Below are 12,766 nucleotides of genomic sequence, written 5' to 3' on the forward strand. Positions count from 1 at the left end.
GGCCATGTCTATGTCTTCTTTGGTGAAATTTCTGTTCATGTCTTTTGCCCATTTCATTATTGGATTGTTTGTTTCTTTGCTGTTGAGTTTAATAAGTTCTTTATAGATCTTGGATACTAGCCCTTTATCTGATAGGTCATTTGCAAATATCTTCTCTCATTCTATAGGTTGTCTTTTAGTTTTGTGGACTGTTTCTTTTGCTCTGCAGAAGCTTTTTATCTTGATTAAGTCCCAATAATTCATTGTTGCTTTTGTTTCTCTTGCCTTCATGGATGTATCTTGCAAGAAGTTGCTGTGGCCAAGTTCAAAAAGGGTGTTGCCTGTGTTCTCCTCTAGGATTTTGATGGAATCTTGTGTCACATTTAGATCTTTCATCCATTTTGAGTTTATCTTTGTGTATGGTGTAAGAGAATGGTTTAGTTTCATTCTTCTGTATGTGGATATCCAATTTACCCAGCACTATTTATTGAAGAGACTGTCCTTTTTCCAGTGGATAGTCTTTCCTGCTTTGTCAAATATTAGTTGACCATAAAGTTGAGGGTCCTCTTCTGGATTCTCTATTCTGTTCCATTGATCTATGTGTCTGTTTTTGTGCCAGTACCACACTGTCTTGATGACCACAGCTTTGTAGTACAATCTCAAATCTGGCATGCCCCCAGCTATGGTTTTCTTTTTTAATATTCCCCTGGCTATTTGGGGTCTTTTCTGATTCCACACAAATCTTAAGATGATTTGTTTCAATTCTCTGAAGAAAGTCCAGATTTTGTATTTTGTATTTTGATAGGGATTGCATTAAATGTGTACATTGCCCTGAGTAGCATTGATGTTTTCACAATATTAATTCTTCCAATCCATGAGCATGAAATATTTTCCATCTCTTTGTGTCTTCCTCCATTTCTTTCAGAAGTGTTCTGTAGTTTTTAGGGTATAGATCCTTTACCTCTTTGGTAAGGTTTATTCCTAGGTATCTTATGCTTTTGGGTGCAATTGTAAATGGGATTGACTCCTTAATTTCTCTTTCTTCAGTCTCATTGTTAGTGTACAGAAATGCCATTGATTCCTGGGCATTGGTTTTGTATCCTGCCACACTGTCGAATTACTGTGTGAGTTCTAGCAATCTTGGGGTGGAGTCTTTTGGATTTTCTATGTACAGTATCATGTCATCTGCGAAGAGGGAGAGTTTGACCTCTTTGCCAATTTGAATGCCTTTTATTTCTTTTTGTTGCCTGACTGCTGAGGTGAGCACTTCTAGTACTATGTTGAATAGCATTGGTGAGAGTGGATGTCCCTCCCTGTCCTGTTCCTGATCTTAGGGGAAAGACTCCCAGTGTTTCCCCATTGAGAATGATATTTGCTGTGGGCTTTTCATACATAGCTTTTAAAAAGATGCTGAGGAATGTTCCCTCTATCCCTACACTCTGAAGAGTTTTGATCAGGAATGGATGCTGTATTTTGTCAAATGCTTTCTCTGCATCTATTAAGAGGATCATATGGTTCTTGTTCTTTCTCTTGTTGATATGATCTATCACATTGTTTGCTTTACAGGTGTTGAACCTGCCTTGCATCCCAGGGATAAATCCCACTTGATCATGGTGAATAATCTTCTTAATGTGTTGTTGGATCCTATTGGCTAGTATCTTGTTTAGAAATTTTGCATCTGTGTTCATCATGGATTTTGGTCTATAATTCTCCTTTTTGGTGGTGTCCTTGTCTGGTTTTGGAATTAAGGTGATGTTGGCCTCATAGAATGAGTTTGGAAGTATTCTGTCCCTTTCTATCTTTCCAAACAGCTTTAGTAGAATAGATATGGTTTCTTCTTTAAATGTTTGATAGAATTCCCCTGGGAAGCCATCTGGCCCTGGACTTTTGTGTCTTGGGAGGTTTTTGATGACTGCTTCAATTTCCTCCCTGGTTACCAGCCTGTTCAGGTTTTCTATATCTTCCTGTTTCAGTTTTGGTAGTTTGTGGTTTTCCAGAAATGCGTCCATTTCTTCTAGATTGCCTAATTTATTGGTGTATGAACAAGCTGTTCATAATAAGTTTTTAAAATTGTTTGTATTTCCTTGGTATTGGTGGTGATCTCTCCTTTCTCATTTGTGATTTTATTAATTTGAGTCTTTTCTCTCTTCTTTTTAATAAGGCTGGCTAATGGTTTATCTATATTATTAATTCTTTCAAAGAACCAACTCCTGGTTTTGATCTGTTCCACAGTTCTTCTGGTCTCTATTTAATTGAGTTATGCTGGAATCTTTATTAATTCTCTTCTGCTGGATGTAGGATCTGTTTGCTGTTTTTTCTCCAGCTCCTTTAGGTGCAAGGTTAGCTTTTGTATTTGAGTTCTTTCCAGTTTTTGGATGGATGCTTGTATTGCAATGCATTTCCCCCTCAGGACTGCTTTTGCTGTATCCCAAAGATTTTAAATGGTTGTATCTTCATTCTCATTAGTTTCCATGAATCTTTTAATTCTTCTCTAATTTCCTGGTTGACCCTTTCATCTTTTAGCAGGATGGTCCTTAACCTCCACGTGTTTGAAATCCTTCCAAACTTCTTGTGATTTAGTTCTAGTTTCAAAGCATTATGGTCTGAAAATATGCAGGGGACGATCCCTATCTTTTGTTATTGGATAAGGCCTGATTTGTGATCCAGTATGTACTCTATTCTGGAGAAAGTTCCATGTGCACTTGAGAAGAATGTGTATTCAGTTGCATTTGGACGTAAAGTTCTGTAAATATCTGTGAAATCCATCTGGTCCAGTGTATCATTTAAGCTTGTGTTTCTTTGGAGATGTTGTGCTTAGAAGATCTGTCGATTGTAGAAAGTGCTGTGTTCAAGTCACAAGTATAAGTGTATTATTATCTAAGTATGCCTTAACTCTGGTTATTAATTGATTGATATACTTGGCAGCTCCTGCATTCGGGGCATAAATATTCATGATTGTTAGGTCCTCTTGTTGAATAGACCCTTTAAGTATGAGATAGTGTCCCTCTTCATCTCTTACTACAGTCTTTGGGATAAACTTTAATTTATCTGATATAAGGATGGCTACCCCTGCTTTCTTTTGAGGACCATTTGAATGGTAAATGGTTCTCCAACCTTTTGTTTTCAGGCTGTAGGTGTCCTTCTGTCTAAAATGAGTTTCTTGTAGACAGCAAATAGATGGGTCTTGCTTTTTTATCCAGTCTGAAACCCTGCGCCTTTTGATGGCATCATTAAGCCCATTCATGTTCAGAGTTACTATTGAAAGATATGAATTTAGTGTCATCATGATACCTATTCAGTCCCTGTTTTTGTGGATTGTTTCCTTGGACTTCCTCTTTCTTTTACAGAGTCCCCCTTAATATTTCTTGCAGAGCTGGTTTGGTGGTCACATATTCTTTCAGTTTCTGCCTATCTTGGAAACTCTTTATCTCTCCTTCTATTCTGAATGAGAGCCTTGCTAGGTAAAGTATTCTTGACTGCATGTTCTTCTCATTTAGGACCCTGAATATATCCTGCCAGCCCCTTCTGGCCTGCCTCATCTCTGTGGAGAGGTCTGCTGTTACCCTAATACTTCTTCCCATAAAGGTTAGGGATTTCTTGTCTCTTGTTGCTTTAAGGATCTTCTCTTTATCTTTGGAATTTGCAAGTTTCACTATTAAATGTTGATGTGTTGAGCGGTTTTTATTAATTTTAGGGGGGGATCTCTCTATCTCCTGGATCTGAATGCCTGTTTCCCTCCCCAAATTAGGGAAGTTCTCAGCTATGATTTGTTCAAATACACTTTCTGGTCCTCTGTCTCTTTCGGCACCCTCTGGAACCCCAATTAAACATAGATTTTTCCTTCTGAGGCTGTCATTTATTTCCCTTAACCTGTCCTCATGATCTTTTAATTGTTTTTCTCTTTTTTCCTCAGCTTCCTTCCTTGCTGTCAACTTGTCTTCCATGTCACTCACTCGTTCTTCTACCTGGTTAACACTCGTCATTAGGACCTCCAGTTTGGATTGCATCTCATTTAATTGATTTTTAATTTTGGCCTGATTAGATCTAAATTCTGCAGTCATGAACTCTCTTGAATCCTTTATGCTTTTTTTCTAGAGCCACCAGTAGCTTTATAATTGTGCTTCTGAATTGGCTTTCTGACATTGAATTATAATCCAAATTTTGTAATTCTGTGGGAGAGAGTAGTGTTTCTGATTCTTTCTTTTGTGGTGAGTTTTTCCTTCTAGTCATTTGCTCAGTGCAGAGTAGCCAAAAATAAGTTGTACTGGAAAAAGGAGAAAAAGAGAGAAAAAAAAGGGGGAAATAAAGGGGGGGGGGGCAAACAGAAAACAAAAAACAAGGGGGAGTATCCTCTGATTCTATATACTGTAAATCCCTCGACTTCCCCTGGAACTTTCCAGTGCTGCTTGGTCAATAACTTGCTTTCCCCCTGTCCTTCTAGTCGGTCTTCTGGGGGGAGGGGCCTGCTGTGCTGATTCTCAGCTGTGTGCACCTGGGGGAGCTGCCCAGCCCCCTGCCAGATGCAAGGCTCAGTGGGAGCTGTTTATCCTGTGAGGCCCCTGCTCAGTCCCAGGTACAAGGTGACACCAGGAGGAACAACAACAGTGGCGGCGGCCAGTTCTCCATCCCTGGAGTCAGCTCCCGCAGTTAACTACTGCAGCTCTCAGTCCACAGGGGCCTGGATGCTCCAGGTTGGGGGTCGCTGATCTGCACAGGTCTGGCCCCCCCGTGGCAGGAGCCTCTTTGCTCCCCTGTGTCCTCCCGGCCTCCGCCTGTCCCTGGGGGGAGCACAGGATCCTGGGCTGTGTCCCCCAGCGCCCTGGGCTCCGGGACCTGCGCAGCCAGACTCTCACTCCCTGGCCACACAGCCCCCTCCGCGCGTGGAGCCCCCGCTTGAGCCGCCACCTGACCTGCTCCTGGGGCCTCTCTGGGCATGTGCTGCAGCCCTTTAGGGAGCTCGGCCCGCCGCAGGGTGTGGCGCACTCTCCCCAGGGGTGCAGGTGCTCTGTTAGTGCCCCTGGTAGCCTGAGGGCATCCCCGCCCCTCCGGAGATCCTGCCCGAGCTCCCTGCGAACGCCTTTCCATCCGGAAGATTGGTGAAGCTCCTGCTTCTCTGGGCCGGGGCTCCCCTGTCCTGGGGGCACCCGCCACGGGGCCTTAGCCCGGCTCCTCGCGGGGGCCCTTCCCCCTTGGATGCTTTTTAATTTCTTTATTGTTTTCTGTCTTCCTACCTTGATAGAAGCGCGAACTCTTCTCACTGTAGCATTCCAGCTGTTCTCTCTTTAAATCTCAGGCCGAATTTGTAGGTTTTCAGGATGATTTGAAATTATCTAGGTAACTTGATGGGGACAGGTGAGTTGGGGACCCTACTCTTCCGCCAACTTGCCCCGCCTCCTTTTTCCAGTACTTTAAAGATGAAGGTCCACTGCCTTTCAGTTTGATTTGATTATTCCAGTAAGAATCTCCTGGTAATCCATATATTTGTTCTACTTTGTTCTATAATAGTGTCTTTTTCTCTGGATGCTTTTAAGATTTTTCTCTTTTTTTTACTGGTGTTAAGCAATTTAATAAAATGTATCTTGGTTTGATTTTCTTCACATTTCTTAGGTTTAGAGCTCACTGTGCTTTTTGAATCTGTAGATTTACAGTTTTGTTCATGTTTGTAAACTTGTTTGGCTATTATATCTTCAAGTATTTTTATTCTCTATCCCCTGCCTTTCAGGAGTCCAAATATATACATATTTGGGATCTTGAGATTGTTCCACAACTCAATCATTTACTGTTCATTTCTTTTCATTCTTTTTTCCTCTGTGTATTTTATTTAGAATAGTTTGTATTGCTATGTCTTTAGCTTTACTAATTTTTTCTCAGCAATGTCTCATCTATTGTCAACTCATTTAAATATATTTTCCATCACAGCCATTGTTGTTTTCATCTTTAAAAGCTCAATTTTGGCCTTTTATATCTCCAGGTTTCTATATCCTTAATCTTTCCTCTAACTACTTGACTATATAAAAGTTAGTTATAATATCTTTTTCCCAACTTTATTTATTGAGGAACAATTGCCAAATAATTGTATATATTAAAATATACAACATGATGATTTTATACACAAACATACACATTGTGGAATAATTGCCAAGATCAAGATAATTAATACATCCACAATCTAAAATAGTTAAGTCTTTTTTGTTATGTATTGAAATGCTTACTGTTCTCAGCAACATTGCTTACCACTCTCAGCAACTTTCAAAGTTCAAATACTGGGAGTATTAACTGTAGCCATTGTGTTGTACTGTAGAACCTCAGAAATTATTCTTCTTATAATTGGAAGTTTACACCCTTTGACCTACATATCCCCATTTCTCCCTGTCCTTAGCTCTTGGCAACCACCATTTTATTCTCTGTTCCTGTGAAACTGACTTCTTTTTTCTTTTTAGATTCCACATATAATAATATACAGTATTTGTCTTTGGCTTATTTCACTTAGCATAATGTCTTCTAAGTTCATTCTATATTGTTAAAAAAGACAGGATTCCCTTCTATTTTATGGCTGAATAATATTCCACTGTATACATTTTTACCACACCTCCTTTATCCATTATCCGTTGACAAACACTTAGGTTGTTTTCATATCTTGGCTACTGTGAATAATGCTTCATGGGGGTGCATATATTTCCTTGAGATACTGATTTCATTTCCTTTGGATATATATCCAGGAGTAGGATTAATGGATTGAATGCTAGTTCTACTTCTAATTTTCTATGAAACCAAAATTCTGTTTTCCATAGTGGCTACACCAATTTATATTCCTACTAACAATATATAAGGATTTTCTTTTCTCCATCCTTGCTAACATTTTGTATCTTTTGTCTTTTGGATGATAGCTTTTCTTACAGATATTGAGTAGTATCTCACAGTTTTGATTTATATTTCCTAATGATTGGTGATATTGACACCTTTTCATGTACCTATTGGCCATCTGTATGCCATATTTGGAAAAATGTCTTTTTAGGTCATTTGCCTATTTTTTAATCATATTATTTGCTTTTTTGATATTCAGTTGTATGAGTTTTTATATATATTGGATATTACCTCCTTAACAGATACCTGGTTTGCAAATATTTTCTCCCATTCTCTAGGTTGCCTTTTCAATTTATTGACGGTTTCATTTGCTTTGCAGAAGTTTTTTTTATTTTAGCTTTTGTTACCTGCATCTTTGGAGTCATATCCAAAAGATCATAGCCAGGATACATGTCAAAGAGCTTTTTCTTCTGTTATCTCTGAGGAGTTCTAATTTCAGGTCTTACATTTAAATTGTAATCCATTCTGAGTTAATTTTTTTTTGAGTAGTATAAGATGGGATCCAGTTTCATTTCTTTACATGTGGCTGTCCTATTTTTTCAATATCATTTATTCAAGAGACTATCCTTTTTCCATTGTATGTTCTTGCCTCCTTGTCAAAGATTAGTGAACCATATATAGATGGGTTTATTTCTGTGCTTCCTGTTCTGTTCCACTCTTTTACATGCTTGTTTTGATGCCAGTATCATACTGTTTTGGTTACTATATCTTTGTAATATAGTTTGAAATTAGGATGTGTGATCCCTCTAGCTTTGTTTATCCTTCTCAAAATTGCTTTAGCTATTGAGTCTTTTGCACTTCTATACAAATTTTAGGATTATTTCTATTTCTGTGAAAAATCTCATTGGAATTTTGATACAAATTCATTGACTTTGTAGATTGATTTGGGTAATATGAACATTTTAACAGTATTATTTCTTCCAATCTGTGAACACAGGATATCTTTCATTAGTTTGTGACTTCATTTGCTTTCATCAGTGTCTTATAGTTCTCAGTGTATAGGTCTGTCACCTCCTTGTTTCAATTTATTCCTCAGTACTTTATTATTTTTGATGCTATTTTAAATAGGATTGCTTTCATAATTTTTTTTCAGATAGTTTATTGTTAGTGTATAGAAGTGCAGTTGACTTTTGTGTGTTGATGTTATATCTGGAAAATTTACTGAATTCATTATTTTAATATGTTTTTGATGGAGACTTTAGGGTTTTTTACATATTAGATTATGTCATCTGCAAACAGATACTTTTATTTCTTCTTTTCTGATTTGGATGCCTTTATTTATTTCTCTTGCTCAATTGCTGTGGCTAAGACTTCTAGTACTTTATTGACTTGGCAATAGTGAGCATCCATGTCTTGTCTCTGATCTTAGAGGAAAGGCTTTTAACTTTTTACCTTTGAGCATGATGTTAGCTGTAGGCTTGTCATATATGACCTTTATTATGTTGAGGTACCTCATTTGTTGAGAGTTTGTATCATGAAAGAATGTTGAATTTTGTCAAATACTTTTTCTGCTTCTATTGAGATAATCATGTGATTTTTATCCTTCATTTTGCTAATATATTAATATTGATTTATTTGTATGTATTAAAGCATCCTTACATTCCCAGGGATAAATCCCACTTGATAATGGTATGTAATCCTTTTAATATGCCCTTGAATTTTGTTTGCTAGTATTTCATTGAGGATTTTTCATCTTTGTTCATTATTGGCTTATAGTTTTCTTGTTTTGTAGTGTTCTTGTCTAGCTTGGTATCAGAGTAACCCTGGCCTCATAAAATGAATTATATGAGAAGAGTTTGAGGATGATTGATATTAATTCTTTAAATATTTTATAGGACTCACCAGTGAAGCCATATGGCCTTTTATCACTGGGAGGTTTTTTTTTCTTTTTGCATATTTTTTTTTATTGGAGTTCGATTTGCCCACATATAGCATGCCCAGTGCTCATCCCATCAAGTGCCCCCCTCAGTGCCCATCACCCAGTCACCCCATCCCCCTGCCCACTTCCCTTTCCACTACTCCTTGTTCATTTCCCAGAGTTAGGAGTCTCTCATGTTCTGTCACCCTCACTGATATTTCCCACTCATTTTCTCTCCTTTCCCCTTTATTCCTTTTCACTATTTTTTATATTCCTATTGGGAGGTTTTGATTACTGATTCAATTTCCTTACTTGTTATTTGTCTATTCAGATTTTATATTGTATGATTCAGTCTTGGTAACTTTTATGTTTCCAGGAATTTATCCATTTCTTCCCAGTAATCTAATTTGTTGGTTTGTCATTGTTCATATTGTCTCTTACAGTCTTTTGTATTTCTGTTGTCTGTTGTAATGTCTCCTCTTTTATTTATAATTATTTGTGTCATCTCCCTTTTTTTTTGGGTGAGCCTAGCTAAGGATATGTCCACTTTATGTTTTCAAAAACTCAACTCTTAGTTTTATTGATTTATATTGCTTTTTCTAGTCTCTATTTCACTTATTTCTACACTAATCTTTATTATCTTCTTCTAACTTTGGGCTTTGTTCTTCTTTTTATAGTTCCCTGAGGCATAATTGTAGGTTCTATATTTAATATTTTTTATTAATATAGACTTTTATCACTATAAACTTTCCTCTTAGAACTGCTTTTGCTGTGTATCCCATAAGTTTTGATGGGTTGTGTTTTAGTTTTCATTTGTTTCAAGATCTTTTTTACTTCTTCTTTGACCAATTGGCAGTTCAGGAGTGTGTGGTTTAATTTCCATAAATGTGTGAATTTTCCTGTTTTCCTCCTTTTATTGACTTTTATTGGTCAGAAAAGATTCTTGATATGATTTCAGACTTCTTAAATTAGTTAACACTTGTTTCATGGTCTGTCCTGGAGAATGTTCTGTGTGTGGTTGAGAAGAATGTGTACTCTGTTGCTTTTGGATGGGATGTTGTGTATATAAATGTCTGTTAGATCTATTTGATCCAACTTGTAGTCAAGTCCATTATTTCTGTATTGATTTTCTGTCTGGATGATCTATCCATTTTTGAAAGTGAGTTTCAAGAGACTATCCTTTAGTCTCTTTGTATTATCATTGTATTGCTGTTTATTTTTGCCTTCAGATCTGTTCATTGTTGTTTAATGTATTTAGGTATTCTGATACTGGATACATATATATTTACAATTGTTACATCATTTTGATTGACCCTTTTATCACCACATAATGACCTTCTTTGTTTTTTGTTACAGGTTTTGACATAAAATCTGTTTTGTTGACACAAGTATAGCAACTCCTGCCCTCTTTTAGTTTCCATTTGCATGGACTATCTTTTTCCATCCCTTCATTTTTAGCCTATGAGTGTCCTTAAAGCTTAAGTGAGTCTCTTATAGGAAGCATATCACTGGGTCTTTCTTTTTTTCCCATTCGGTCACTCTATGTCTTTTAATTGGAGAATTTAAACCATTTACATTTAGAGTGGTTATCAATATGTAAGTGTTTATTATCACCATTTTGTTAATTATTTTCTGATTGTTTTCTATTTTTTCCCTTTTATCATCTTTGTGAATTGATGATTTTTATAGTATGCTTTGGTTCTTTTCTCTTTATTATTTGTGTATCTATTATGGATTTTTGTTTTATCATGAGAATTATATAAAACATCTAATGTTTATAATAGTCTATTTTAAGCTGACAACTTTACTTCATTTGTATAAAAAGTTCTACATGTTTACTTCTCCCATTTTATATTTTTGGTGCCCCAGTTTGCACCTTTTTATATTGTGTATCCATTAACAAATTTTTTTCAGCAGTTTGGTCTTTTAACTTACATACTAGTATTCAATATGATTTATATATTCTTCAGTTCCAGAACTTCTTTTTTTTTTATTATTTCTATCTCTTTGTTGAACTTCTTATTCTTTCATGAGTTCACTGAATTGTCTACATTCCCTTGAATCATGCTGAGCTTTCTTAAAATAATTATTTTGGATTGTTTTTCAGTAACTGCCAAATTTCTATTTCTTTGGGATTATTTACTGGAAAATTTTGTATTCCTTTGGTGGTGTCATATTTTGATGTTCTTTGTCTACTAATTGTATTATCTGTACAACTTCTGGGTCAATTTCAATTAATTTCCTTTTCACTATGAATTGTTTTTTCTTGATTCTTTGCATGTCTACTAACTTTTTAGTTAAATTCCACGTATTGTAGGTTATACCTTCTTGGATGCCAAATAGTTCTATAAATATTCTTCAGCTTTGTTTATAGACACAGTTATGTTATTTGCCAACAGTTGATCCTTTTTTTTTTTAAGTTTTTGTAGGCAGAGTCGGAATAGCATTTAGTTTAGAGCTAATTTTTCCCCTAACTAAAGCAAAAACTCTTTTGAGTATACTACCTGATTTCCCCTGAATAAAGAGATTTCCACTGCTGTTGGGAGTACAAGCACTATGCCTATCTCTGTGTAAGCCCCTGGACTGTTCTCTTTAGTCCTTTTAGATATTTCTTTTCCTAGCCTCATCTAATTTTATCACAAGCATGAGTTTATCATTTTCAACTGAATACTGAAAGAGATCTTCTACATATATCCAGAATTCTGTGTGCAGTTCTCTTCCCTCCACTATTCCTCTTTGTGAACTCTAGGATTTTGGGTTCCAAGGATTGCCAAGTTTATCTCCTTACTTTGGGGACAGTTTTGTCCTCAGCCATGGCATCTCTCCCTGTATTATCTGCCAGAAACTTTCTTCAGGCAGTTAGTTGTAGTCTTCTTGTCTGTTTCCTGTATCTCCAAGATCACTTTTTCATTGTTGTTGCCTAATGTCCACTATATGCAAAGCATTGTTTCATATATTTTGTCCTGTTAGTTATTTTAGGTGAGAGAATAGATCTGGGCCAGAAGTGAAAGTTCAATCTGCCTGGATTCTTTTAAGAGTATGGGATCATATACATGATATTCCCTTTGAAAAGAAAATCATTACTCAAACATATATTTTAGTAGTTTTTAAAGTAATAGGCCAAGTATATATCAGTTCTATTATTTGTATATATATTTCCCAGGGATATGTATATAAATGTGCTAGAAACTAAGTTCCTGAATCAATAATTTATACAACAAAGGTACTACTTCCATTACTAACAAAACATCTAATGTTCCCAGTTACTGTACTTCTATCTTAACATCTTGCTTGGAATCACATAAAGCAGGTTAAGTTTGGTATCTTCATTTCTACTTGTTTTCGGAGTTTTTCTTTTACTATATAGTAACATATTTCTGAGATGTGGAGGCCTCTGGAATGGCTATTCCTAGTACATATACCAAATTCTGCCTTGACCTCTCCATCCCATCTTCAGGGAGACTCACCTATGCCAGGACTCATTTTTTTTTCATTAGCTTTTTGATAAAGACTAGGATAAGTGAAGATCAATGGGATTGTCAATAATCAAGAATACTATCTATGATTTATTGAGTATCTCCCATGTGCCATATGTTCTATTATTTTCTGCAATTCTTTTAAAACCACTAATCAAAGGAAGACCTTGGAGAATCAGAGAGGGCTTTCTAGAAGGGCTGCTTTCTCACTTAAGTAATAAAAGATGAGTAGGAATTAGGTGAGATGAGGCATGGAATGGTGGATCAGGCAAATTTCTAACAGAGAGAATGGCATACAAAAAGGTCTTGGAAACAAGAAAGAATGTGACTAATTTGAGGATTTCCATTCAGTTTGGCTGAAGAACATAGAAAGTGGAAGTCGGGTGGGAGTATGGGGAGAGAGTGAAAGATAAAACCAGAGAGGTAAAATGGGATTCATAAATGAGACTAAGGAGTTTGGTCTTTTTTCTGAGGGCAATGGAAAATTCTCATTGAACTTTTGGCATATTACCTTGTTACACAGAGGAATGGATTGAAAGAAGTAAAATTGAGTTACATCCATGGAGATGGAGAAAAGTGTATGTTGGTT

The sequence above is a fragment of the Nyctereutes procyonoides genome, unplaced genomic scaffold (genome assembly GCF_905146905.1).
Source record: "Nyctereutes procyonoides isolate TBG_1078 unplaced genomic scaffold, NYPRO_anot_genome, whole genome shotgun sequence".
In the NCBI taxonomy this organism is placed as follows: domain Eukaryota; kingdom Metazoa; phylum Chordata; class Mammalia; order Carnivora; family Canidae; genus Nyctereutes; species Nyctereutes procyonoides.